This window comes from Protopterus annectens, chromosome 14.part0 (assembly GCF_019279795.1).
Source record: "Protopterus annectens isolate FY-2018-M chromosome 14.part0, PAN1.0, whole genome shotgun sequence".
Lineage (NCBI taxonomy): Eukaryota > Metazoa > Chordata > Ceratodontiformes > Protopteridae > Protopterus > Protopterus annectens.
In genome coordinates this window covers 1,125,931,514-1,125,958,609 of record NC_056748.1, presented here as the reverse complement: position 1 = coordinate 1,125,958,609, position 27,096 = coordinate 1,125,931,514, and the positions used below count along the sequence as shown (strand labels likewise).

The 27,096-nt window shown below is 45.2% G+C and overlaps 1 protein-coding gene across 1 annotated transcript in view; it reads right to left on the bottom strand.

Moving 5' to 3' along the window:
• VCL (vinculin) overlaps positions 1–27,096 on the bottom strand; it is a 1,795,541-nt gene that overhangs the window by 1,194,842 nt on the left and 573,603 nt on the right. The window lies entirely within an intron of this gene.

The window sequence follows — 27,096 nt, the reverse complement described above, 5'->3', positions numbered from 1 at the left end:
AAGTTCCGGAGCCAATCTGGTCTGCAGGGACGTTTTGTATGACTTTTTTCAGCAACTTGTGTATTTCTGATGTTGCGTGGTATATTTGTGCAGGTGGAACATCTGGGCAGGACAGATTTTTTTTGCGGGGGTGGAAAAGGGTATGAGATAACCTCTAGATTATTGTCTTTACCCATTTGTCGTGAGTGATTTCTAGCCAGGCATTTGAGTACAGTGATAAATAAGCGTCCCCATCTGGCTGCAGAGAGGGACAGGTGGGCCTCCCTTCGGGAGTGCTGAAAGGGCCTACGAGAGAAAGAGCCTACGAGAGAAAGAATCTCTATCACCCTGGTTCTGTGGACCCACTCTGACGTGAGGCCGGTGTCTTCCATTTCCATTCCCCCTCTGCCCCTGGGGGAAGTGTCACCACATGCGTCGGAGAAACCTTTTTGGAACTTGCAGAATCACATTTTTCCACCTTTCTGACCTTTGGGATAAGGTCTAGTGAGGGCGGAAAAACATACTCCTACAGTAGATAAGGTTTTCCCTTCTTGCTCACACCTGGTTAGGGTCTCTTCCACTTTGGGCCCGAAAAGAGACGAGCCATCGAAAGGGGTGTTAGTGAAACAAGACTTGAAGGGTTACGCAAAGTTGCACAATGGCATCCAGGAATGCCTCCTTAAGGAAACTCCTGCACCTGCAGCCCTACTCACTCCACTGGCAGAGTACGAAATCAATCGCATGGAGGAGATGAGTTACGGGTTGAAAGCAGAGAAGAAACCTTTTCAGTAATCCCAGAATCTACAGTACCCTGAAGAGTCTCTCCAAGATCTTTAAGGAGATCTCTTTGAAGTCTGGTGAAGTGGGTCAGATAATTCAGCAATCTCAGTGTAAATGCCGCTGATGAAAACACACACTTTCCATATCTATCCCTCCTTGCTTGTTTCTGTACCAGACTACAGACATTGTTCTGACTGGATTGCAATTGTTCCCAATGGGAGGAGCTGATAAAGTGCCTGCAACCCCAACAGCACTGTTCTCAACTCCAGGACGTTGATATGCAAGTTGGCCTCCAAGCTGAACCAAGTGCCTTGGACCGTCTTTCCCTGAAAATGCCCCCCCCCCATATCAGGGAAGCATCCGTGGTCACTGTGGTGTTGGGTTGAGAAGTCTGGAAGGGGCGACACCAAAGAATTTCACCTGCCCTCATCCACCAAAGAAGATCTTGCTTGCAGGAATTGGTGATGAGGATCTGTGAGTTTAGAGAATGAAGACTGGACCACCCACTGGGACAAAAGGAGCCATTGTAATAGTCTCATATGCAATCCTACCAGACGAACAATCGGGATGGCTGCTGCCATAGACCCCAGAGCCTGTATAACTTTCCTTGCTGACACCTTCCTTTGACAGATTATCACTTGTAATCTTAACCTCTGAAGCCTGTGTGGTGGGAGAGAGACCTGGATTGTTTGAGTATTGAATACTGCTCCTATAAATTCCAATTACTGGGTAGGATGAAGATTGGATTTCTCACAGTGGATTGAGTTGCCTAGAAACTCCGCCAGTGTAGCAGAGGGCCATGATCAGTAGGCACTTAGTGGGGGCAGAGAGGAGCCAATCGTCTAAATATGGAAACACCTGGAATCCCTGAAGTCTCAGATGAGTTGTTACCACTGCTAGGCATTTCGTGAACACTCTGAGGGCCGTCGAGAGACCAAATGGCAGGGTTCTGAAATGGTAATGATTGGCTCCCAGCCGGAAGCGAAGGAGACTCCTGGACCTCTTGTCCATTTTGATGTGGTAATACGCATCCCCGAGGTCTATTGAGCACATCCAAACACCCTCCCTAAGAAAAGGGAGAATGGATTATATCGTGACCATGCGGAATTTGGTTTGAACCACTGATTTTAGTTGGCTGAAATCCAAAATGGGTCTCCAGTCCCCGGTCTTTTTTGGCACCTAAAAAATCAGGTCTATATTGAATTAGCAAACGCTTATAAAGCGAACGCTAATTCACAGACCATTTTTAAGCAAAAGCTTAAAATGTCAAACACCTGGATCAGTGATTTTTTGCCCTGTGGAAAAAAACAATCACTGTTCCGGGTGTTCGGGATTGTAAGCTTTCGCTTAAAAGGGCTCGATGAATTAGCGTTCGCTTTTCTAAGCGTTCGCCAATTCAATATAGACCCAATGAATCTTAAGTAGAAACCGGATCCGCACTGGTCTGGGGGGACTGGTTGGATGGCCTTGTTTTTGACAAAGCTTTCTTATCTCTGAAGCCGCCTCTTCCCTTTGATTACGTGGAACATCGGGGAAGGCATTTTGAAAGTCATGGGCAAGATATTACAGGGATGTAATAGTCTCTGGAAATTATTCTCTGCACCCACCGACCATTTGTAATAGAGTACCAGGCAGGTTGGTGCCGAGAAAAATGAGCCCAGACTGCTTCCAGAGGAAAGCAATCGGGCAGCACTTCAGGATCGCTGATAAGGTCGTCCGGAGAAAGAATCCCTGGAGTCTTGGTTTCAAGGACCCCCCCCTTCTGCCCCTAAAGGGGAGTCTTCCACCATTGGACCCCCCCCCGACCTCTGCTTCTGGGAGAATCCTCACCACATGCACTGCGGAAAGGGCCTTGAGATTTTTTGTGCCATATCTTTCTGCTTCTCTCGTTCCTGGAGAAAGAGCACTGAGGTTTGGAAAAACGTAGGCCAACGGCAGACGAGGTCTTTTCATCGTGTTCGCACCTGGCTACTGTGTCCTTCATTTTAGAAGCGAACTAAGCAGACAGTTCAATTGGGGCATTCAAGAAGGAAGACTTGAAGGAGTTTGCGAGGTCACAAATGCACATCCAGACGTGGCGTCTCAACTACGTCTGCATCAGCAGCTCTAGCCGTCCCTTTGGTTGCATGGGACAGCAACCTCATGGACGAGTTGGAGATGGACTCTAGGGTTGCAAGCTGAGAAGCAACTGTGTTGCGTGCCCCATCAGAAACTTGACCCCATGAGGGTTCCAGAAAGTTCTGAGATGAGATCCCTTTGGAGCCTCGTAAAATGTACCACGTAATTCAGAGACCTGACTGCAAAGGTCGCTGAAGCAAAGACTTGCTTCTCTAATCTGCCCACTGCCCAGAACTCTGTTGGGTGGGTGGACAGTAGGACGTTCCTCCGCAAGGTCCTTTTTTGTGGCCGCCGCCACCACATCGTCTACTGGCAAGCCTCTAGACCAATGGGGCTGTTCCTCTGGTGGGGAAAGAATCTTTGTCTGGTCTCCGGGGAACGGCCTCAATGGAATCAGGGTTCTTCTACACATGCTGCACGATGAGCTGGACTAACTCATCGGCAGGTGGGGTCACCCAAGAAGTAGAAGGCAGAGAGCGGAAAGTCTGCAGGAAGACGGAACTCCTCCGTGGAAGGATTTGAGGGCTTCCAGTCACCCCTCTGCTTCAATATTTCCAGGATGTCTCCAAAGAAGACAGTCAGGGGTGACTGTGGGGACCCTTCCCCCATCATCGTAATCCGCATCCTCAGTGAGGGACTCCTCCAGGGAGTCAAGGTGTTTCCTCTTACATGCCTTCATCCGAGGAGGTTCTTCAGTGGGAGCGTCTGAAGAAGACTCGGAACAGAGATTATACTGGACAGGGGTATCCTGAGGCTTGTGCTCTTGATACCCTGGGGAGGTAGCTGTAGCTCAGAGGGAAGATCCGACGTAGGAGGAGCGCTTCCAGAAGAAAGCACTTTCTCAAACACCCGGAAAGCCACTCCCCCGAAGATGAATGGGAGCCTGGAATTGAGGAGGACAATCTCAGAACCGGGGTCACACCCCGTCCCACATGGCCCGCTCCCAACGACGGAGCCTCAAGCAAGATCTGGGCGGGTGCCGCCCCCGGATCCAAGGACAGAACCGATAAAAAACTTGGAACCATACTGGGAGCAGAGGGTTACACCGCCCCCCCCACCAACCATGAGATTGAGGAAGGGACTGTTCCGTAGGAACCGAAACCCAAAGGGGGGTCTCGAAGCTTCACAGAGTCACTGTCAGAGCTGAGGAAAGGGTTCCCACCAAGGACGTCAGAACTATGTGCCTCGGAATCAAAGGATCTGAGGGAGGAGAATAAGTGGGAGTCATGGGGGCAATAGACCCAAAACACAAAGTGAGATGGGTTTTTAGAAAATTTGTAATCCTTCTGGCTGTTAACAGCTGATCGAACAGGCGCAACACATCTGATTCAGATAGACTCCTGGTGGACCTTACACTCTGGAAGGGGAGTCCGGTCGGTCCAAAAAAGGGCTATAAGCCTGGCCTGAAAACGGGTCCAATGATGGTGTTGGAAATGTCGGCAATGAAGATTCCAACTTGGAGACAGGTAGTAGGGGCACTAATGGCACTGAAAAAGGGCTCGGTGCCAAAGAAATACCTGGAGTACAGGTCATAATTGTCTCGGAGGAGAAGGTTGGGACAGACTTCTGTGCGGTGAGGGGCGAGGTTGGTGCCGAGGCTACCGAAGACAATAATGCTGGAGCCGAAGTTGTTACTATAATTGGTACCGTAGATGTCGGTGCCAAAGGCAGCGCCGACGTAGTAGTCATGGTAATGTCGAGAGAGGCCACTGGAGTGGAGCTCGGGACTGAAACAGTTGCAGCTGAGAGAGCGATCTTATGTCCCATAGAAGACTTGTGGGTCTTATGCTTGTGAGACTTACCCTTACCACCAGCCGATGGAGAGATCGGAATGAGGACCTTTCTTATCCTTCAATGGAGGGGTTGACACCTCAGACACAGAAAGGGCCTCTGAGAAAGGTGAAAATAGTAGGCCTTTCAAGATAAGCTTGTTTTTCCTTTCATTGAGCATCCGCTGACTGAAGCTTAGACAAATCTGGCAATGAAGTTTCACAGACAAGTGGGAAACCCCCAGACAATAGACACAATCATCATGTTAAGTCTCTGTTGGGAAGTTTGCCACTGCAGGAAGTGCAATGTTTGAACCCCAAAGTCCCTTTTTTATCAGACATATCCAATACACAATCAAACAGATCCAAAAAAGGCACAGAAAAGAAAGAGAAATACCAACGATTGTATCAAGGATACCACAAGGGTAGGGGAGGGCGTTTACCAATGATGGTAAGAGAGATACCAGAGGGTAAAGCTAGATATAGGGAATAAGGTAGAAAAAGAGTTAGAACAGAAAAAATTTCAAAATACAGTAAATTTTTATAAAAATATAACACTTCGCTGGAGAGCTCGGTGAAACGCTGCTATATGGCTGCGTGGCAAACAAGATCTGACATAACTGGGAGAAGGGCATTGTGGGTAGCAGCTTAGCTTGAGAGTTTTTGGTGTAAGCGAGCTTGATATTAGGCTGACTCGGTTTGAACCCATCAGTAATGAACGGGAAGATGATTAACATCAGATATCTTTTTACCAAATCAGTCCATGATCCTACTTTATCTGTATCTGATGGCAACACATTAGCTGCTGGTAAAAGCTTAGTGGTCTCATCAGTGGAGATAGAAAAAAATGAAAGGTCCACTGCAGGGTATTTGTAGAGAAACTTCACATCCTCAGGGACTTTTTAAAATGTATCAGACTTTTTGGGAGCTGGAGGCTGTGAGCCAGGGGAAAGTAGGAAGAAGCAAAAGCATCCAGGAAGACTTCTAAGACTGGGGGAATAGGGTTGGGTTTAGCAGTACCTACCTTACAGCAAATTGCATCTTTTTTTGCACTAGTAACTTGTCCGAATTCCCATTGAAAATGTTGCATCATCCTAGTGAGTCTCCCCAAAAGAAATTTCTTCTACTAGGGAGTCGGGAGACAAGTGGTCATCACCTGAAGCAACCTGTCCAAAGAAATGGACCTGAGAAAAGTATGCTAATGAGTCCTCTTCTGAATAACATTCCTCTTCAGCCCAGGATTCATGCTGCCTCTTACAAGGCGTGGGGATTTGTAAGAGTGTCAAAGGAAGGAAGGGACCTTCAAGAGACAAAATGGCCTTGCATACTCCTTATGAGAATACAAGCCATTTGTTTTCTTGAGATGTCAGATTGGGAGAAACATGCTTAGTTTTTTTTGTTTCTTTTCCTAGGTAGGACATCTGCCCTAACTGAGTGGTGGTTTGGAACCCAGATGGACTTCTACTGAAGTGACCAGTTACCTCTTCCATATTAAGGACTTGATGTATGACCTCTGGTCTATCTGAAATAGTCACCCTTGATTCCCCTCTCTGCAGTTGCTGTGCGATCAGTCTGGTTAGAAATGAAGGTAGTATATAGCATACCAGCCTCTGCCAAGTTTGAGTAGGATGTACCGCAGATTCCTGCTGCATCTCTGCAGTAACATCAGAATCAGACAGTACACACCTAAGGATTCAGACCTTGTTTTCTTGATCTTTTTCAGTATGAGCAGGATGTTCGAAGCCAAGGGTTCTGCCACATTGCTTTAGACAACATCTAAAGTGCCTTGAATAAGTGTTTATGGAAGAAAGTCCATTTCGAAGAAAGTACAGTTTTGTACCTACCATAAATGTAGATGTCCGATAGGCATGCATCTGCAGTCCTTACAAATGGGTTGTCCTGTCAGGCAGCCCTTCGGTCGGCCGGATTCCAAAGTCTGGGTCTGGCCTCGGCTGATGTCGCACTCCACCCGACGTCATAGCTGCAGTTATTCAGGTATAAAGGCATCAGCCGACGCCATCTTCCTCAGTGTTTCTTGCCCCAGATGCCAGGAGCCCTCTAGGAAGGCTAAATTTGGATAATTGCAAAAGTTTCCAAATAAAAGAGAGCAAATAAAAATAAACATGTATATACATATATACAAATACACCATAATAGATTCCCCCAGCTAGCTAGAAGATGGGTAAATACCCTAGGAGTACCTCAGAGGGGAAGGAGGGAGGGTAATCCTGACTGCAGATGCATGCCTATCGGACATCTACATTTATGGTAGGTACAAAACTGTACTATGTCCTTCAAGGATGCATCTGCAGTCCTTACAAATGGGTAGAATACCATAGCCAAACTGGGGGAGAGATTAGATTATGGTGTAGTTAAGATCCCTTGCAAAACAGCAGTGGCAAAACCTGCTCGGGATCTGGAGTATAATGGTAAATTATAATGCTTGGCAAACGTATGCACGGAGCTCCAAGTAGCAGCCTCTAAAATGTATTTTGTAGCCACTCCTCGTAGAAAAGCTGTGGTAGTGGCTGTAGCCCTTGTAGAGTGAGGTCTGATGTTTTCTGGAGTTTTCTTCCCATGGTAAGAGTAACAGAATCTAATGCAATTTCCTATCCACTTAGAGATTGTCTGTTTTGAAATTGCTCTTCCTTCCATTCCTGTTGCATATGCTACCAGTAGCTGGTCAGTTTTTCTATTGCTCTTGATCCTGTCCAGGTAGTAACGTAATTGCCTATGTACATCCAAGGTATGCAACAGTCTTTCTCCCCTGTTCTGTGGATTGGGGAAGAATGTAGGCAGGTGGATAGCCTGGTTTAAGGATACCCTGGAGACCACCTTTGGCATAAAAGTAGGATTTGTTCTCATGGACACTATCTTGATGGAAGATCAGGAAGGGCTGTACTGCCATTAATGCCTGTAGTTCAGAAACCCTTCTTGCTGAAGTGATTGCAAGCAGGAAAGCAGTTTTCCATGATAAGTACTGTAATTCTGCTGTTGCTGCTGGCTCGAAAGGTGGTAGTGTCAACTTTTCTAGCACAAAGTTCAAGTCCCAAGCTGGCAATGGTGGCTTTCTAGGTGGTTTTACATTTTAATTCCTCTCAGAAACTGCCTGAGCAGAGGATGTGAGAAGACTGGAGGATCCAAGTTGTATTCTGCTGAAATAGCTGATGCATGAATCTTGATGGAAGAATAGGAGAGGCCATTGTGGAAGAGCTCTGCCAAGTATTCCAGGATGTTGGCTATGTTTACCAGTGACACATTTTCTCCTTTTGCAGTACTCCAAATGTGATATCTTTTCCATTTTGCTGAATAATTTTTTCTTGTTGAGGATCTGCGAGCCTCCAAGATAATGTCTTTAACCCTTTGGGATAAATTTGGGTTATTTGGTCTTATGCAATGTTCCAGGCAGTCAGCTGCAGTGTTTTCAGGTTTGGATGCAGGGTGTTGTAGTTGTTCTGTGTTAACAGTAAGGGAACTAGGGGTAGAGGCCATATTTGTTCCCGAGACATGCTCCTCAGTAATGGGTACCAATGTTGCCTTGGCCAGTCTGGAGCTATCAGGATGATCCTTGGACGGTCTTCTTTGATCTTCAATAGCACCTTGTGCATCAAAGGAAGTGGTGGGAATGCATATGCTGTCAGGTTTTTCCAACTGAAAGATAGGGAGTCCACTTTCCAAGCAAGTGGGTGGTACGTCCTTGTGCAGAATTTCTTCAGTTGGTGATTGTGTGGGGATGCAAATAAGTCTATTTCTGGTAGTCCCCATTTTCCTGTAATGGTTTTGAAGATATCCGGATGCAGCATCCATTCATGGGCATCTGTGGTAGTTCTGCTTAGTATGTCTGCTAGTATGTTTTCTTTTCCTGGCACAAAAATTGCTTGTAACTGAATGTTGAAGCTCAGGGCCACATTCCAGAGGTCCATTGCCATCCGGCATAGAGGGTACGAATGTGTGCCTCCCTGTTTGTTGATGTACCACATAACTGTGGTGTTGTCTGTCCTTATCAACAGTTGACCTTGTCGAAGAAATGGTCTGAATGTCTGAATTGCCAGTTTTACTGCCAGCATTTCCTTTTGATTTATGTGTAGGTGCAGCTGGTCTTGAGTCCATAAGCCTTGTATGCACTTGTCCAGCATGTGCGCCCCCCAACCGAGGTCTGAGGCGTCCGTTGTGATGGTCTGGCTTGGTTGAGTGCTGTGGAAGGGCAGTCCTTTGTTTGATTGACAGGCCTGAGCCCACCATTGGAATTCTTGCTTCAGGCATGGGATTATTGGAATTTGGGTTTCTAGGCTGTGCTTGTGCTGAGACCATAAATTCATTAGGTACCACTGTAACTTTCTCATATGCAGTCTGGCATGTGGAACCAATATTATGCAGGATGCCATGAAACCCAGGGCTTGCAGGACTTTTCTTGCTGTTAGCTGGTTCTGTTTTGTTAATGCCAAGAAGTAGAGAGGGAGTTGCTCCTGTTTTTCTACTGTTAGGAATGCCATTTGTTTTGATGTGTCCAGCTCTGCACCCAAAAAGGTTATCCTTTGGGATGGTATCAGCCTTGACTTTTTTATACTGACTGTGTATCCCAGGGCTTGCAGTAGATAAATGACCCTTTTCAAGTCTTCTGCTAGCTTGTTTTTGTTGTCCGCTTGTAACAGGCAGTCGTCCAGGTAAGGGTAGATTTGAATTCCCTGAAGCCTGCAATGAGCAATTACTGATGCCAGGCATTTCGTGAACACTCTGGGCGCAGTAGATAAGCCAAAGGGCAATGCTGAGAATTGATAATGCTCTGATCCTGCAAGAAATCTGAGGTATCTTCTGCAATTTGGTCGTATGGGGACGTGCAGGTATGCCTCCTTGAGATCTAGAGTTACCAGCCAAGACTCCTTGCCCAACATGGGAAGAAGTTGCTGTAGGGTCAGCATTTTGAATTTTGGGACAATGAGGTATGTGTTTAAAGCGGACAGGTAGAGAATAGGTCTCCATTGGTTTGGTTTTCTTTTCTTAGTACCAGGAAGAGCCTGGAGTAAAATCCTTGTCCTTGTTCCATAGATGGTACCTTTTCTACAGCTCTCATCCTTAGTGAGTTATTTGTTTTAGAGCTTCTGCCTTTTGATTTGGAGGTAGGTTTGGCATTCCTCTCTTCCTTGGTAGAGTATGGAAGTGAAACCTGTAACCTTGGTCTATTGTCTGTAAAATCCACTTGTCTCCTGTGATGTAATGCCAGTTTACTGAAAATAAGGCTAGCTTCCCGCCTAAGGGTGCTTCTAGTTGTTCCCTGGTAGGCAGTGCCAGAGCCAAGTCACTGTGATTGTCCTGTAGTAGTGGTGGTGGCTGTATCTGTGGCTGTACCTCGCTGGTTGTTAGCCTGCCACTGACATCCCCTGTAGGCACCTCTGGATTGACCCCTGCCTCTTGAGCGCCTATTCCTGCCTCTCTGAGCTCTGGAGGTGTCTGGAAAGGACCAATTCTTGGAGGGCCAATTCCTGCTAAACCTTGGAGGTTGGACCTGCAAGAAATCCTTGACTGTCTGGACAGATTTTGCCTTCTCTTCCATCTTCTTCAGCACCTGCTGTGCAGGAGAGCCAAACAAATTGAGCTTGTCCATGGGAGCATCTAGGAGCTTTGATTTAACATGGTCTGGTAAGGACTGCTCTTTTAACCATGCATGTCTTCTGATCACTGTGCCAGTCATGGCTGATCTAAAGGAAGCCTCCAGTGCATCATAGCCGCATTTTAAGGAATGGTTACTGACCTGCTGAATGTTATGTACCATTTCCTGAACAGATTTTTTGTCTAATGGTTCATCCGAGGACAGCTTTTTAGTTAACTGGTCTAACATAAATTCTTGATACTGGATCATGTGGAATTGACAGTTCAAGGCCCTAGCTGAAAGAGTAGCAGAAGTGTAAACTTTTACCCCATCTCTAAGGCCCTAGATTCCCTTTCAGAGGGAGGGGTTTTTTGGCAGAGGTAGCTGCTACAGCCTTAGGTCCCTGGGAGATAGTTTCGGGATCTGCAAAAGGAGCTTTATACAAATGATAATGTGTGACCGGAACCCTGTAGTACCTATCGGGCTTAGCAGGGGCCGGAGGAAGAGAATCAGGAGCAGTACAAGCATCATTAAATGCATCATCCACAACAGTAAGAACTGGAGGGATGGCTAAAGGCCTATGCTGTGGTAAATGCAGAAAGGTTCTAAGCCTTTTTCTAGAGTCTGAAAAATCCTGGCCCTGCCATTGAAAATGTTCCCTCATAGCATGCAAGGTTTCCCCAAAGGAAAATTCCTCAGGCGGAGAGGCAGAAGGAATGGACTCTTCAGCATCAGAGTCTTCATAAGGGGAAAAAGGGCCCTCTGGAGGGTTTGAATTATCTGAATCATCAGAGGAGTCATCTGTAGAAACTGGCTCAGGGGTCTCTGCTGTAGGCCTCTTCTCTGGAGGTGGGTGAGAGGCCCTGTCTGGGTGTGGTTGGGATCCCCGGATCAAAGAAATGAGATCCTGTGCTAGACTAAGCATTTGTGAACTAGAGCTAAGCCTGTGAGAGGGGGTCTTAGCAGGCACAGTTTTGGTAGATTTAGCTGCTTTAGCCCTGGCAAAGACCTTAATCGACATGGTTGCAGGTGGCCTAGCAGCTCCACGTGCAGGGGTTGAAATATCCAAGGGGATAGTATCAGATTTATTTATTTATTTATTTATTTTTATTTTACATTTGTTAACCGGGAGAGTCCGACTGGATACATGTCCATTTTCAGCGGAGGCCCGGGGAGAAAAGCTCCAAGTACATAACAGACATATGAACATTGTTAATGCAAAAAAAGGAAGATAGTTGAGTTCTATAAATCCTGGGAACCTGCAAGAGCAGGTGGGATTTCAGTAGCCAATTCAACCAGGTTGGATGAGGCCTCGGTAGGAGGTAAGCTTTCGGCTGAAGGAAGAACCGTGGGCTCGGTTTCAGCCGAAACAGAGACACTCGCAGTTGGCTTAACCGCGGTTTCGGCCGAAACCGCGGACCGTGAGTGTCGGTCCTTTTCCTTGCGCTTTTTAGATATTTGCGTAGTCGGAGGATCCGACGGCATAATGTAAGCAAAAGCAGAGCCAAAAAACTCCTCAGCAAATTCCGACCGACGTCTAAGCGTCCGTCGGTTAAAAGAAGCACAGGCTAGACAAGCTGCTACGTCGTGGTGTGGGCCTAAACAAGGTAAGCAGTAAGAGTGGAAATCTTTATGAGGTATTTGTTTCCCACAAGTTAAACAGTTATTCACTTTTTCTGACATCGGCTGAGGCAAGAAAGAATCCCCAACGGGGTACTTAGCTTTTTAGAAGTCTTCGGTAAAAGTAGTAATCTCTGGTTCTGACCGACCAGCACTTGCGAACAGCTTCTGCTTCGGGCGCCACGCGGCAAGAAAGACTGGGGAAGATGGCGTCGGCTGATGCCTTTATACCCGAATAACTGCAGCTATGACGTCGGGTGGAGTGCGACATCAGCCGAGGCCAGACCCAGACTTTGGAATCCGGCCGACCGAAGGGCTGCCTGACGACAGGACAACCCATTTGTAAGGACTGCAGATGCATCCTTGAAGGACATCTGGCAGATTTTAAGACTTCTGTAATTAGGCTTATCCACTAAACAAAACAGACACTAGGAGTGGGGGTCTTTATAACAGATCTCCCCGTCACAGTCACACTTCCCTCTCTTAGCCAACATGAAAAAAGAAGTTATGTACTTACCCATAACATTCAATATCTGTTGTCCATTTAAATTCTTCAGGTTTGGATCTGGACCTTGGATCAGACTCTGCCAATACTACATCCCGTGGCTAACGAACTCTTCAGCTCCTCCCTACTCATAATGCACCAAACCCCAACATACCTCAGATCTGGTTTGCTAGATGACAAACAGTAGACAGCAGAATAATATTCCTAACAAAGGACACCAATATCTGGAGCTCCATACAAGACACTGAGGTTTCTTAATAGCATCTCATTCTTCAGAAGTCCATGGTGACAAAGGCTGGGGGGCTGGTGGGTGGGAAGTTGAGAACAAATGAAAATGGACAACACAGATGGAATGTTATGGTAAGTACATAACTTCTTTATCTGAGGTTGTCAATTTTCATTCATTCCTTAATCATTGGGACAGAGTCCCCAGCTACCTGATATCCAGGGTGGATTCTAAGGAAGAATGTTTATGACCACAGATAAACCAAAGGCTGTTCTTCCCCTGAGACCAGATCCAATTTGTAATGAGTAACATTGAGGAGCTCTCTGATTATGTAGCCAGGGGCAGGTGACTGTGAGCAGTATCCCACCTTCACCAAGAATGACACAATACAACAGAGATAAGATGATCAGCTTTAAATTGGGGCTAAAAACACTGTGTCATTCAAAAGGGATCCAGTATCTGTCTTGCGGATGACATGGACAACAAGCCAAGCTGCTTAAGGCACTGGGCTTGCTTTTGTCACCCTCGGATTCGGATAAAGGCAAGGCTCCCGCAGGCCTTGCCACCTTTTTTTAACAGGGCTCAAACTAGCCACCCTACACCACAAAACACAAAAAAAAAAAAAACTAAGGGCCGCCAATGCCAGTCTGCAGAATGTAATGCACTCAAAATGCACTCGGAGCCTGGAGAACGAGTATGTCTGGCATGTGACAGGAAACTGTGTTCAAGGCTCTGGTTCCAGGAAGCTGTCCCAGCTAGAGCATCTCTAGTTCCATTTTAAAAATCAAGGACAATACCAAGCCCCAAAAGGAGACAATACATATCGAGACCATATTCATCCAAGACTTCATAACCTTGCTTATGATGCGCCGGAGTGGCAACGACAGCAATTAACAGTGTAACCGTGAACTGCTCTGCAAATTGTAGCATGTTACAAATTGTACTCTCTCACTCAGGGTCTCACACTCCTCATGGCCTCCTAGGGGGACTCCTATCACCACTAGATCACATACTTCAATCACCAATTACTCAATTACTCAGAACTTTTCTACAGCTTAAACACCACTGCCCACCAGTTCCCTGCCCAAACAAGCTCAAATGCCATGGAACAAAATTCCACCAACCAACAGCCATGATAACATGCCAGTCTCATCCCACAAGAGACAATGCATACAATTTCCTCATAGTCACTTACTCCAAGGGTGAGATCAGATCACAATCTGGCTGGAGGGGGTCATCCACCCACAAAAAAAGGCCACAGTAAAGGCTTCTCAAAGCATCCCACCCCTTTAAAGACTGAAAAGAAAACATCTAAAGACTTCTCTGAACGTGGAAAACAGTACTCAAGCAGCTGAATCACTTACAAATAACTACCCATTACTGCAGGGGCTGCAGCCGGGCCTGCAATCCCACATGCAATGAAGACTACCAGCAAGAAAAACTGGCGATCAGGAAAAAAAGGCCCCCAACCAAAAACAAACTCTGCAACAAAAGGTACAAAAATGGTAAAATCCTTCTAAATTAAAACAAGCTGATTGAAACAAGAGTAAAAAACTAAGAGCTCTCAAATCATCAAAAAAAAAAAAGCAGAAAAAAAAAAAGAACTCAAAAAAACAATCACTTAATAAAAGAGAGAAAAATATATTTAGATTAGGGAGGAAACTCCCAGCTTAGACAAGAACTAGGTCAAAATGATGTGAAGATTACTGATAATACATGTGATGAAGACATACTGGCTGACCCAGGTTCAGTGCAAACTTCCCCCCATCCAAAGAAACACTTCATACTCCCAAGCGATTGCAGCCCCCAAACTCTCCCAGCGCCCAAGTGAGAACTGCTCAAAGCAAAACACACAGCCAAACATAGGACCTGATGGTGTCCCGGCTGTGCTCCCGGGCATGGGAATGTAAGCCCACAGCTAGGACATCTGTTTAATCCACCCACAACCAATGGATACGTACCCCCAAGAGTGCTCATCTGTTCATGGTCCCACTTCACAAAGCTGCAACTGTGGTCCCATATCACAAAGGCGGTGCCCACAACCGTAAGCAAATTACTCCAAGCTTATCTGAGGATCTTAATGGACCTCATAAATACCCTCATTTATGAAGATCAGACTTTGGATCCCAGCAGGATGGCTTTGTAGACAGAATCATGCCTTTTGAACTTGCTTATTTTGAAACAGTCACTTTAAGAAAACCAGATCTGCCCTTTTGGCGGTCCATGACTTTTACAAAACAGTCACCAAAGCCATTGATGAGAGGCCCACTCGGGGTGCTCAGCCTACCTCGATACAATAATGTTAACCCATACATCAAACGACATCATTGCAAAGAAAAAATACATCAGTTTAACTGGGGGTCAGAGTTCACAGCGCCACTCATCAGACTCAAAGCCTATCACAACCCACGTCAGAGAAGTTGCTGGCCCTGTGTCTCTTTTGACATCTCTAGTTCGAAGTACAAGCAAACAGGGGAGGGTTATGGCAGACAAAAGCATGCAGACTACTGCGCAGTACAAGCAAACACAGGAGGGTTATACGACACAGATATCAGCTGGGAAGGGTCTCACAGACACATGATACTGGTGCCAGAACCACAGACAGAAAGTTAGTAAAAATGAGCCACACTTCCTTGGGGAAAAAACAAAGGAGTTTACCCTAAAGTTAACCCAAAAAACAGCATAGGTGGCAACACACCTGCGAAGTTAAGGTTTACCTGGGAAACCCAAATAGATAGTAAGTCCACTGGTACGACACCCATGTATCACAAGTAGTCAGGAAGAGGTTCTACAGCTGCCCACCTTTCCTTATCATGATCTCAAAGGTTGTCAGGAATCCTCTCATTCTCCTGGGAGGTTCAATCATCCCTTAGATCATCCATATCAGACCCCCGTCCGTATGTATCTGACCTTCAATCATCTGACCAAGGATACAAAGTTTCCTCAGGCCAAGGATAATCTCACCAAAGGATACAGGGTGGCTAAAATCTGTCAAAAGCTCCCCATACCAAGGATAACACACTTCCTGTCGCCATCATTTGCTGCTATTTTGAAAGGCCTGCTCAAGCCAGATTTGATGAATATGCTTCAGAGGTGATCCTTTGCACAAACCTCAATACAAGCAAAGGCAGAAGCTATAAAGCGCGAAGATTAAATAGGAAACCTTGACCATCTGAGAGCCAGTGGAGCTGGAGACTTAAACCAGAGGCTCTCGTATTCGGGGCGGAAACAGGCAACGTAGGAGCATGGACCCCAGAGGCCTTGTTCATGAATAACAAAGGATTACCTCAGTGTCACTGATATACAAAATAATGGGTATAGTAGTATGAACCTATGAACCTAAGTATGAGGATTAGCCCAAGTGGCAGCTGAACATATGTCATGCATGGAATGACTAGATAAAAATGCAAATGAGGTTACCGTAGATCTACTAGAGTAAGCTCTTAAAGGTTTTCTTAACGAAATGCCTGAATTATTATAGACAAAGTCTTTGCCATCTGTAATCCACTTTGACAATGTTACATTTGCAACAGATTTTCCCAATTTGTTTGCAAAGTATATAAATAACTGATCAGATTTTCTAATGTCCTTTGTTCTGTGCAAGTAGAAACTCAACTCTATTAACATTAGGCAAATTTAAAATATATTTTCAGTTGTTTTCAAGAAAGGAATGAAGGATTGGTTCTTAATGTCACCCTATCCTTAAGGAAAATCAGGTAAGGAAGTTTTGAGGGCAACACCTGAAGTTCTGAAATTCTCTTACCAAAGAGTAGCCATATATCGTCTTCCAAGTCAGAAATTTAGAATCACATTTTGCAGCTGGTTAGAAGGGGGAATGGATTAAGGCATGCAACAGAAGACTCAAATCCTATGCAGGAGTAGGTCTTTATAAAGTGGCCTAAGTAAAATATTACCTTTTAGGAACAGCTTGCATATCTTAGCAAAGACTAGAGAACTGTCAAGTCCTACATGAAAGAGACTGCTGTCAACTGAACTTTAACAGTAGAAGAGCTAGCTCCCTTATTAAAAATTCCTACCAAAAACGATAGTACACTGTGTAGGAGCTGAAAAAGGATCAATATGTTTTTGATGTACCCAAAAAACAAACCTCTTCCATTTACTCATTTTACATTTTCCTAGTGGAAGCTTTATGGAAGACAAAAGTATATGATGGACAGGGGACAACAGCAGTTTGTCTGGCTATTAATGGAAGTGGTGAAACCATATTATTAGCTTGACATCTGACATATCTGGATGAATAATGCCTGTTGGGCGAGACAGTAGATCTGAAATTGTATCCAAAATCCAAGGTGGGTAAACAGGATGAGGCCAAAGGAACGCGAACCAAACCTGTCGAGGCCAGTATGGTCCAAAAAATAAGACTTTGCTTTTCAACCTTCCAGCTTTCTGTAGGAATTTGGGAATTAGTGGAGTTGGTGAATAAGCATAGAGATGACCGGAGGGCCAATTGTGGAACACAGCGTCCCTCTGCGATTCCCTCCATTGGGGGGGATTATGGCAAAAAAAAAAAAAAAAAAAAAAAAAAGCTGCTGCACATGTTTTGGGGAGATGCAAAAAGACTGCAGCAAGGCTGGCCCCACTGACAGAAAAACATTTGTTACATTTTTAATGACAGACCACTCAAAGTAGTAGAATGGAACTGTTCTGTCTGCTAACATGTTGGACTTCCCTGGAACATGCGTCATCAAAAACGGTTGGATGAGATCGCCCATTGCCACACTCTGAGGGCTTCTCAACATAAGGGATAAGACCTAGTTCCTCCTTGTATGTTGATGTACCAAACTACTGACATATTGTTCATTTGGATTGCAATTGTCCCCAAAGGCAGAGCATCCTGAAAAGCTTGCAATGCTAAACGCACTGCTCTCATCTCTAGGACATTTATATGCAAACTGGCCTCTTTGGGGGATCAAGTACTTTGGACCGTTTTCCCTAGGAAGTACCCACCCACTCAATCCGGGATGGTTCCATGGTCACTATGGCCTTGGGTTGAGGGAGAATGAACGGACGGCCTGCTGAAACCTGATCTGACCTTATCCACCACCAAAGGTATTTCTTTCATGTCTGTGTAATCCTTATTTGAACTGACATCTGTTGATAAAGACTTGACCATTGGGATGCTAGCATCCACTGAAGAATTTCCATAGATCATCTTGCCAGAACAAGAATTATGGCTGCTGACATTGACCCCAAGGCTTGAAGAATCAACAGGGCTAAAACTCTGATGTTGTGAATAACTTTTGCGACATGGGATCTTAATGTTTGATATCTGGTGGAAGTGAGGCTGTTGCAGATACTGTACTGAAATTTGCTCATGTGAACTCCAGTGTTTGAGATAGTTGCAACTGAGACTTTCTGTAATTTACTTTAATTCCCAGAAGGGCGCAAGTTTGGAGTGCCTGGTTCTCTCACTAATATGAGTAGATGCCAGGTCAGAGCGGTAATGAGCCAGTCGTCTAAATATGGAAACACCTGGAATCCCTGCAGTCTCAAGTGATCTGCCACCACTGCCATGCATTTGGTGAACACCCTGGGGGCTGTGGTAAAACAAAAGGGCAGGGCTCAGAACTGGTAATGACTGGATCCCAGATGGAAGCTTAACTAACTGGACAGTCCGTTCATTTTTATGTGACAGTACGCATCTTGAAGGTCTATAGAGCACATTCAATCATCCTTGCCTAGTAGCAGCAGGATGGCCAGAACCACGACCATGTTCACTTGTTCAAGTTGCTGAGATCTAGAATTGGTCTTTAGTCTCCTGTTTACTTTGGCACTAAAATGAACCTTGAGTAAGTTCCTGATTTCATCTAGTCTGGTGGGACTTCTTGGATGACTCTCTAGCAGCTTTCGTATTTTTAGTGCTGCTACTTTCCTCCGATTGGGTGGAACATCAGGAAACTTTGTGGCAGGGAATTGTATAATCTCTGGAATTAAACCTCTACACCAAAGTGCCTTTTGTGATATCTATCCAGGCTGTCTGGTTCAGGGATAAATGACCCCTGACTGCCTCCAGAGGGGGACAATTGGGCCTCCTTTCAGGAGTGATGACAGGGTCTGCAGGCCACCTCTGCTGCGTGGGTGGCATCTTCTATTAGCACTCCCCCCCCCCTCTGCCTCTGGGGAACCTTCTCCACATAGATCTTGGAAAGGGCCCCGAGATATTTTGAACCACATGTTTTGTCCCTCTCCAATTCCTAGAGAAGGTTCTTTGAGGGGGGTTGAAAAAATGTAATCTTACAGCAGAGAGGGTCTTTCAATCTTTTTCACACCTATAGAGTGTGTCCTTCACCATGTAGCCAAATAAAGATCTTTCAAATGGAGTATTGACCAAAAAAGACTTAAAAGGCTCCGCAAAGTCACACAACTGCATCCAGGTACATCTCTTTATTGAGATGCCTGAACCCGCCACCCTTGAAGTACCCTTAGATGCACAAGAGCTGAACCTCATGGACTAATTTGACATGGACTGAAGGGTTGCCAACTGCAGGGCTACTGAAGCACGAGTCTCTGCTGTAGTGGTCCCCAAAAGAGTATTTGATAGTTCCTTTATCAAACCTCTTTGCAACCTAGTGAAATGTGCCAAACAGTTGAGCAACCTAAGCAAAGGTAGCTGAACCATAAACACACTTCCCAAATCTGACCAATGCCCTTAACTCTGTTAGGGAGATGGACAGTGAAACTTTGTTCCCAAAGTTCTTCCTTCATGGCTGCCACTACGTCTATGGCATCCAACTGGTACTGCCTTGCTCCAGTATTCCCTTCATGTCAGAGATGCCAGAATTTAGTCTGGTCTTCAGGATAGGTCAACCATATCAGGTTCCTTCCATGCCTGCCGAAAGATCAAATCAATGAGCTCATCAGTGGGTGGAGTCACCCGGGAGGTAGAAAGACCAGATCAGAAAACTTCCAGAAAAAAATGATTCCTCTGGGTAAAGATTTTGGGAGGACCAGCTAACCCATTGCTTGAGGATCTCTAGAATGTCTCCAAATGAAACGTCTTCGGGTGGTGATCTGTAGAATTCTTCCCCTTCTTCGAAATCAGCTTCTTCTGTGATGGATTCCTGTGAGAGGTTCAAGTGCCTCCTTTTGTGCTCTCTCTTCCAGGGAACCTCCTCAGTGGGATGTTAAGGGACGTGTTGGAAGAAATGGTAATATCCTGCTGGGTAGTCTGGAGGGTGTCGTCAGGCTGTGGAGTCGAATGTCGAGGCTCATGGTGTAGAGACACATGAGATGTCGAACGAAGATCCGAGAGGGGAGAGACAATCTGTCCTGCTAAAGCAGAAAACACTCTCTCCACTACCTCAAAAGCAGACTGTCCTGGGGAGAAGGAAGCTGATGAAGCCGAGAAGACATGCTTCTGCCACATGGGATACATATGCCCCAAAGGCAACCTACTCAAGGCAGACGTTGGAGCTGAGCTATCTAGGGCCAAGGCTCCAAGGGGGAGAAACAGCTCCGAAAACTTTGTGGAGTCTACTCCAACATCTCGGATCCATCCGGGACACTGACTCAGCAGCCACTCTGGTTTGCACTCATCAGAGCCGGAGCAATCAGAAAAATACTCTGATAAGAAAATGCCACTGCCTTCAGATCTAATATCAATGGTCTCTGCAAACATGGATCCAAGGACACTGAAAACGTGTCCAAATGGAGAAGAAGCTGGTACTGAAGGAACAGAGCTGGCTAAGACTTCCTGACCCAAGGGCGTAGGAGCCGGGAGAACCTTCATCTCTAACTGCACCGAGAGGAACTTCCTCATCATTCTATCTACATCAACTTCAGTGAGACTACTAGAAGAATGAGATGAAGCAACAGATGGAGAGTATTGGATCCAAAGTAGTCTGATCCGATGACCTTTTAGGAGATATTGCAGCAGTCTTGGAGCCAGATGGCTTTGGATCCAATCTGGACTTTTGGTGCAGAGGCTCTGTTGAAGACCGAGTCAAAGAACCAGACTTTTTCAGGGACTTCGGAGCATCGTTAGAAGATGTCTTGGGGTGAGTCCCAGGTATGGCTTTGGAGAAAGTAGTGGGCAGTAAACCTTTTAACATTAATTTGTTTTACGGTCCACTACAGCTCGTGGATTTAAACTCTGACAAATACTGCATTCCACACTAAGATATCCTCAGCCTAAACAATAGATGCAGAGATCATGAGCATCAGAAAAAGGTAACTTGTGGTCATATTTTTTGAATTTCTTAAAACTTTTTTCAGACGTGATAAAAGTGGCTAGAAAAGAAAAAAACAAGATTTTTTTTTTTTTTGTTAGGATAAGGAGGAATGAAAAGGGGAGAAAAAAAGGTAATGACTATGGTACAAAAAGGAACAGCAGTGTAAGAGAAAGGTCAGTAAATCAGTAAAGACTGAAGATATATATAAATTAGCGAGAGTTTAAGTTCTTAAGAAAAAATGCCAGCAATGGTATGCAAGAAATACAAAATAAGAGTATCCCAACACCACGAAAAGTACAGTTTTGTACCTACCATAAATGTAGATGTCAGAGTGTTCACCCTGCTGCAGTCATCACATTTGGGTTATCCTGTCGTCAGGCGGTCCCGCAGTCGGCCGGAATTCCAAAGTCTTGGTCCGGCGTTGGTTGCTGTCGCCTCTTCCCTGACGTCAGTGCGCCAGGGGTATATATATTGCAACAGACGCCATTTTCTTCAGTTTTTCTTGCCCCAGATGTCAGGTGCCCCCAAAAAGGTGGTCAGAAATTAGTACCAAAAGGAGTAACCACAGCACAAACACAAAATCCATTCAGCTATAAATACATCAGTAAGGCATAGAAGAGATTTAGCCAGTAGATCAGAGGGGATGGAGGGGGGGTAGGTAACCTGGACTGCAGCAGGGTGAACACTCTAACATCTACATTTATAGTAGGTACAAAACTGTACTATGTTCATCGTGTTACCCTGCTGCAGTCATCACACTTGGGTTGAATCCCAAAGCTAAGGTAGGGGGGAGGTATCATAGAGGGCTAGTGGAGGCTATAAGGCCCTGCAGAACTGCAGTGGTGAAGCCCGCTCTGGACTTAGAGTAAAGAGGTAAGTGATAGTGTTTGGTAAAGGTGTGTACTGAACTCCAAGTTGCAGCTTCTAAAATTTCCTTGGTTGGAACCCCCCTGAGAAAGGCTGTAGAGGTAGCTGTTGCCCTGGTAGAGTGGGATCTAATGGTAGCAGGAACTGGTTTCCCATGATGGGTATACCAGAAACGTATAAAATGACCTATCCATTTAGAAATGGTTTGCTTTGAAATAGTCTTCCCTTGAGAAGCTGTAGCATAGGATACAAAGAGCTGGTCAGATTTTCTGAAAGCCTTAGTTTTGTCCAAATAGTAACGAAGCTGCCTGTGAATGTCCAAGGAATGCAGGAGTCTCTCACCTTTGTTCTGTGGATTGGGGAAGAAGGTGGGTAAGTGGATGGTTTGATTTAAAGCTACACTGGAAACCACCTTAGGCATAAAGGAAGGATTAGTTCATAGAGAAACTCTGTCTTGATGAAAAATGAGGAAAGGTTCCACTGCCATTAGTGCCTGTAGCTCTGAGACTCTTCTAGCTGAAGTTATTGCTAGGAGCAGGGCAGTCTTCCATGATAGGAACTGTAGATCTGCAGAGAAAGCTGGTTCAAAGGGAGGTAGCATTAGTTTTTCCAGAACAAAATTGATGTCCCATGTTGGTGTAGGAGCTCTCCTGGGTGGTCTAATGTTTTTTGCCCCTCTGAGGAAATGCCTTAGAAGAGGATGTGAAAATAAAGGTGGATCCATGTTGCAGTGAGCTGAAATAGCCGAAGCATGGATTTTAATTGAGGAAAAGGAAAGTCCTTTGTGCAACATCTCAGCTAAATACTGTAGAATGTGAGGCATGTGAGGCTGAATTGTGTCTTGGCCTTTAGCTTGGTTCCAGGCACAAAACCTTTTCCATTTGTCCGAATAAGCCTTCCTGGTGCTTGGCCTCCTGGCTTCCAGAATAACATCCAGAACTGCTTGTGAAACAGGTGCTGGTTGGATGTTTAGATGATTTGCCATGCAGCCAGATTTAAAGTTTTGAGCTGGCTGTGAAGAATCTGATTGTTTTGTTGTGTGAGCAAATGGGGGATTTGAGGCAATATCCATGGTGGGCTGTGGGCCACATTTTTCAATAGCGGATACCAGTGCTGGCGTGGCCAGTCTGGGGCTATGAGAATCAGTCGTGGTCTCTCCTTTTTGACTTTCAAAAGAACCTTTGTGAGGATAGGCAATGGAGGGGAATGCATATACTGTCAGGTTTTTCCAACTGAAAGAGTCCACTTTCCAAGCTTGATGGTGAAATGTCCTTGTACAAAATTGTCAGTTGACAGTTTTGAGGACTGTCGAACAGGTCTATGTCTGGAAGGCCCCATTTTTGAGTTATCATTGCAAATATTTGTGGATCTAGTTTCCACTCGTGGGGATCCTTGATGTTTCTGTTGAGGTCGTCTGCCAATGTGTTTTTCTGTCCTGGCAGGAATTGAGCTTGTAACTGGACTTGGTAGGCCAGAGCTGTGTTCCATAAGGTCATTGCTTGCCTGCATAGAGGGTAAGAATGTGTACCCCCTTGTTTGTTTATGTACCACATTACTGTGTCCATCTTTATTGCAAGTTGTCCTGGATGTAATAGATCCTTGAAGGCTGTCAGAGCTTTCTGTACAGCTAGCATCTCTTTTTATGTGCAGATTTCTTTGATCTGCAGTCCATAGGCCTTGAATGCATTGTCATGCCATGTGTGCCCCCCAGGCGTAGTCTGAAGCATCTGTTGTGATAGTTTGCCTGGCTGGGGGCAAGGTGAAAGGCTGATCCTTGTTGAGGTGACATGCCTGTGACCACCATAGAAATTCCTGTTATAGGCAGGGAATGAGAGATATCATTGTGTCCAAGCTGTGGCTGTGCTGAGACCATATGCTTTTTAGGTACCACTGTAATTTCCTCATATGCAGCTTTGCAAATGGTATTATTAGTATGCAAGATGCCATGAAGCCCAAAGCCTGCAGAATTTTTCTTGCAGTTAATTGGGTCTTTGTTGCCATTGCCTTGAAATATTGAGTCAGTTGTAGTCGCTTGCCTGGATTAAGATAAGCCTTCTGGGCCGTTGTATTCAAGCTGGCACCCAGGAATGTCATTTTTTGTGAGGGTACTAGTTTTGACTTCTTTTTGTTTACTGTGTACCCAGGGCAGTTTAGTAGATGCTTTACAAAGGCCAGATGAAGTAAGAGAATGTCTTTGCTTTCTGCTTGGATGAGGCAGTCATCCAGGTATGGATATATTTGAATTCCTCTGTCTGCAGTATGCAATTACTGGTGCCAGGCATTTTGTGAAAACTCTGGGTGCAGTAGATAAGCCAAAGGGCAGTGCAGAGAATTGGTAATGGGTTGAACCTGCAATGAAACGGAGGTATCTTCTGCAACTTTGTCCGATAGGGACATGCAGGTATGCCTCCTTGAGGTCCAACGTAACTAGCCATGCTTCCTTGCCCAACATGGGAAGTAGCTGCTGTAGTGTTAGCATCTTGAATTTGGGTACTTTAAGTGTTTAGAAGTGAAAGGTCCAGAATTGGTCTCCAGGCATTGTCCTTTCTGGGCACTAGAGAGAGTCTTGAGTAAAATCCTTGGCCTTGCTCTCGAGTAGGTACCAGTTGAATGGCTCATGTCCATGAGAGCTGTAATTTGTGCCTCTGCCCATTGATTTTGTGGCAGGTTTGGCATTCCTCTTTTCATTGGCAAGGTGTGGAAATGGAATCTGTATCCTCATAAGATTATGTCTAGGACCCATTTGTCCTTTGTGACAATTGTCTGCAAAAAGTGCGAGTTTTCCCCCCAAGGGGGCTGCCAAGAAAGTATTGCTTGGCCAGATGAGGTGCAAGTCATTGAGTTTGCCTTCTGGTGGTTTGAGACCTGTCTTCTCCTCCCTTCTGTGTTGTAGAGCCCCATTGGCGAGGTTTATACTGGGCTTGTGGTTGTCCTCTGCCTCTTGGGCATCTGTATTTACCCCTCTGTGGTCTGTCAGTGGCTGGAAAGGACCATTTTTTTGTTGGCCAGTTTCTGCTGAAGCGAGGGGGTTGTACTTGTAGGAAATCTTTGACTGTCTGCATAGATTTTGCCTTATCTTCCATTTTCTTTAAAACTTCTTCTGCTTTAGCTCCAAAAAGAACATCTTGCTGTAAGGCAGCATTTAGTAGTTTTGCTTTAACATGATCAGGCAGAGTTTAACAGACCCAGTGACAGCTGCTCTGCAGGAGGCCTCCAAAGAATAAACCCACATTGTAAGGGAGGTTTGCCCACCTGCTCAGTGGCGTGCAACAGATCCTGTACTTTCAATTCAGATTGTTGAGGGAGAGAGGCTATTCTTTGCTTTAACCGAGAGATTAGAAATTGCTGATACTTAAGCATGTGAAATTGACAATTCAGTGCCCTCATAGCTAGTGTGGCTGAGGTGTAAACCTTTTTCCCCCACCTGTCTAGTGCTCTTGAATCCCTCTCGGAAGGTACTGGGTTTTTAGCCATAGAAGCCTTAACCCCCTTGGGACCCTGTGAAAGTCTCTGGGTCAGCTACAGGGCTTTTGTAAAGAAATTTGTGGGAATCAGGCACTAGTATCTGTCTGGCTTAGCCGGAGCAGGAGGTAGAGAGTCTGGGTTGAAACAGTATTCTAAATAGACATCATCCACAATGTCCAAAACTGGTGGGATGGCAAGTGGTCTGTGTTGGGGGAGTAAAAGAAATTCTCTGAGCCTTTTCTTTGAATCAGAGTAGTCCTGACCTTCCCAGTGAAAATGTTCCCTCATAGTGTGTAAAGTTTCCCCAAAGGAGTAGTCTTCAGGAGGAGAAGCTGAGGGAATAGAGTCCTCAGCATCAGAATCTTCATAAGGAGAGAAGGAGTAGTCTTGGTCCTCAGAGGAGTCTGAAGAAATTGACATTTGCTCAGAGGATGCATAATCTTCCTCTTGTCTAGGCCTTTTGTCAGGAGGGGGCTGGGAACCCCTGATTAAAGAAATCAAATCTTCAGCCATTTTGAGCATCTGTTTCTTAGGCATGGGGCCTTGAACAGGAGACCTTTTAGATTTAGAAGGAGTCTTCGACTTAGAAAATGTTTTAATGGTGATAGTCGTCGGTCTGAAAACGCCTTCAGAAACCGATGGAGTTTCTGTAGTACCGACGTCTTTTGTAGCAAAGTCGTCGGAAGGGCCTGAAGTAAAAGGCTGCGTCGGCCTGGTACATTCCATCAAAATTTCCGTAGCAGTCTCGGGTTCCAGATCTGCGGTAGTCAGGGGCTGCGTCTGAGCCTCACTGAGGACCAGAGACCGGATTGGCCGAGGCCTCGGAATCTGGCTTAGGCCTGGGCTGTCTGTCCTTATCCCTGCGTTTTTTGTGCATGCCGGTAGTCTGTTACTCCGACTGCATGGTGTAGTTAAATTTCCTACCGAAGTAGTGTCGTGCGAAATCAAAGCGTCTTTTAATAGTACGCTTATTAAACCTAGCACAAAACCGACAAGAAGTGACGTTGTAGTCTGGGCCTAGGCAAGGTATGCAAAAAGAATGAAAATCCTTATGAGGTATTTGCTTCCCACAAGAAATACAGTTGTTAACTTTTTCTGACATCGGTCTGAGGCAAGAAAAGTTTCCCCAATGGGGTACTTAGCTTTATAGAAGACTTCGGTCTGAAATTCGAAAATCTCAGGAGTCGGCCGACCGGCACTTGTGAACTGCTTCTGCTTCGGGCACCGCGCGGCAAGAAAGACTGGGGAAAATGGCGTCGGTTGCAATATATATATATATACCCCTGGCGCACTGACGTCAGGGAAGAGATGACAGCAACCGACGCCGGACCAAGACTTTGGAATTCCGTCCGACTGCGGGACCGCCTGATGACAGACAGGATAACCCAAGTGTGATGACTGCAGCAGGGTAACACGATGAACATCTAGTATAAAAATTTATTAATAAAATTAAGTAAATCCTCTACCACATTAGCTTCTTCAGGCTAAACAACCATAGTAGGCAAACAATCTTTAAATACATAAAATGATTAAACATGCGACTTTTAATTAATCAACATTTAAAAATACACTCCTCTAATTCTGTTTTAGATCTCTTAAAACTGATTTAAAAATCTGGGAACTAAGGTCGGGTGGCACAATGCCAGCGTAATCCTATGGGTTAGGCTTGTAAAGGCTCCAGCAGCATTAGCCTAGTACACACCTATGAACCTAAAAATAAAACCATCATTAAGATCTGGAAATGACTATGCCCTAAGACATGCAATCCATTCATTTTCCTGTATTCCAGATTCATTTTTCGGACTCCCCTTCTAATGTTTTCTCTGATAATCTGTAAATCAAGTAACTTAAAATAATGAGTGTTATTTTTTTATCTTTTGTGTGTTTAAACAAAGCATTTGTGTCAACATTCCTATGTACTTCACACAAATGATCACAAATACGCTCCTTTAATTTCCTATTTGTTTTGCCTATGTAAAACACATCAC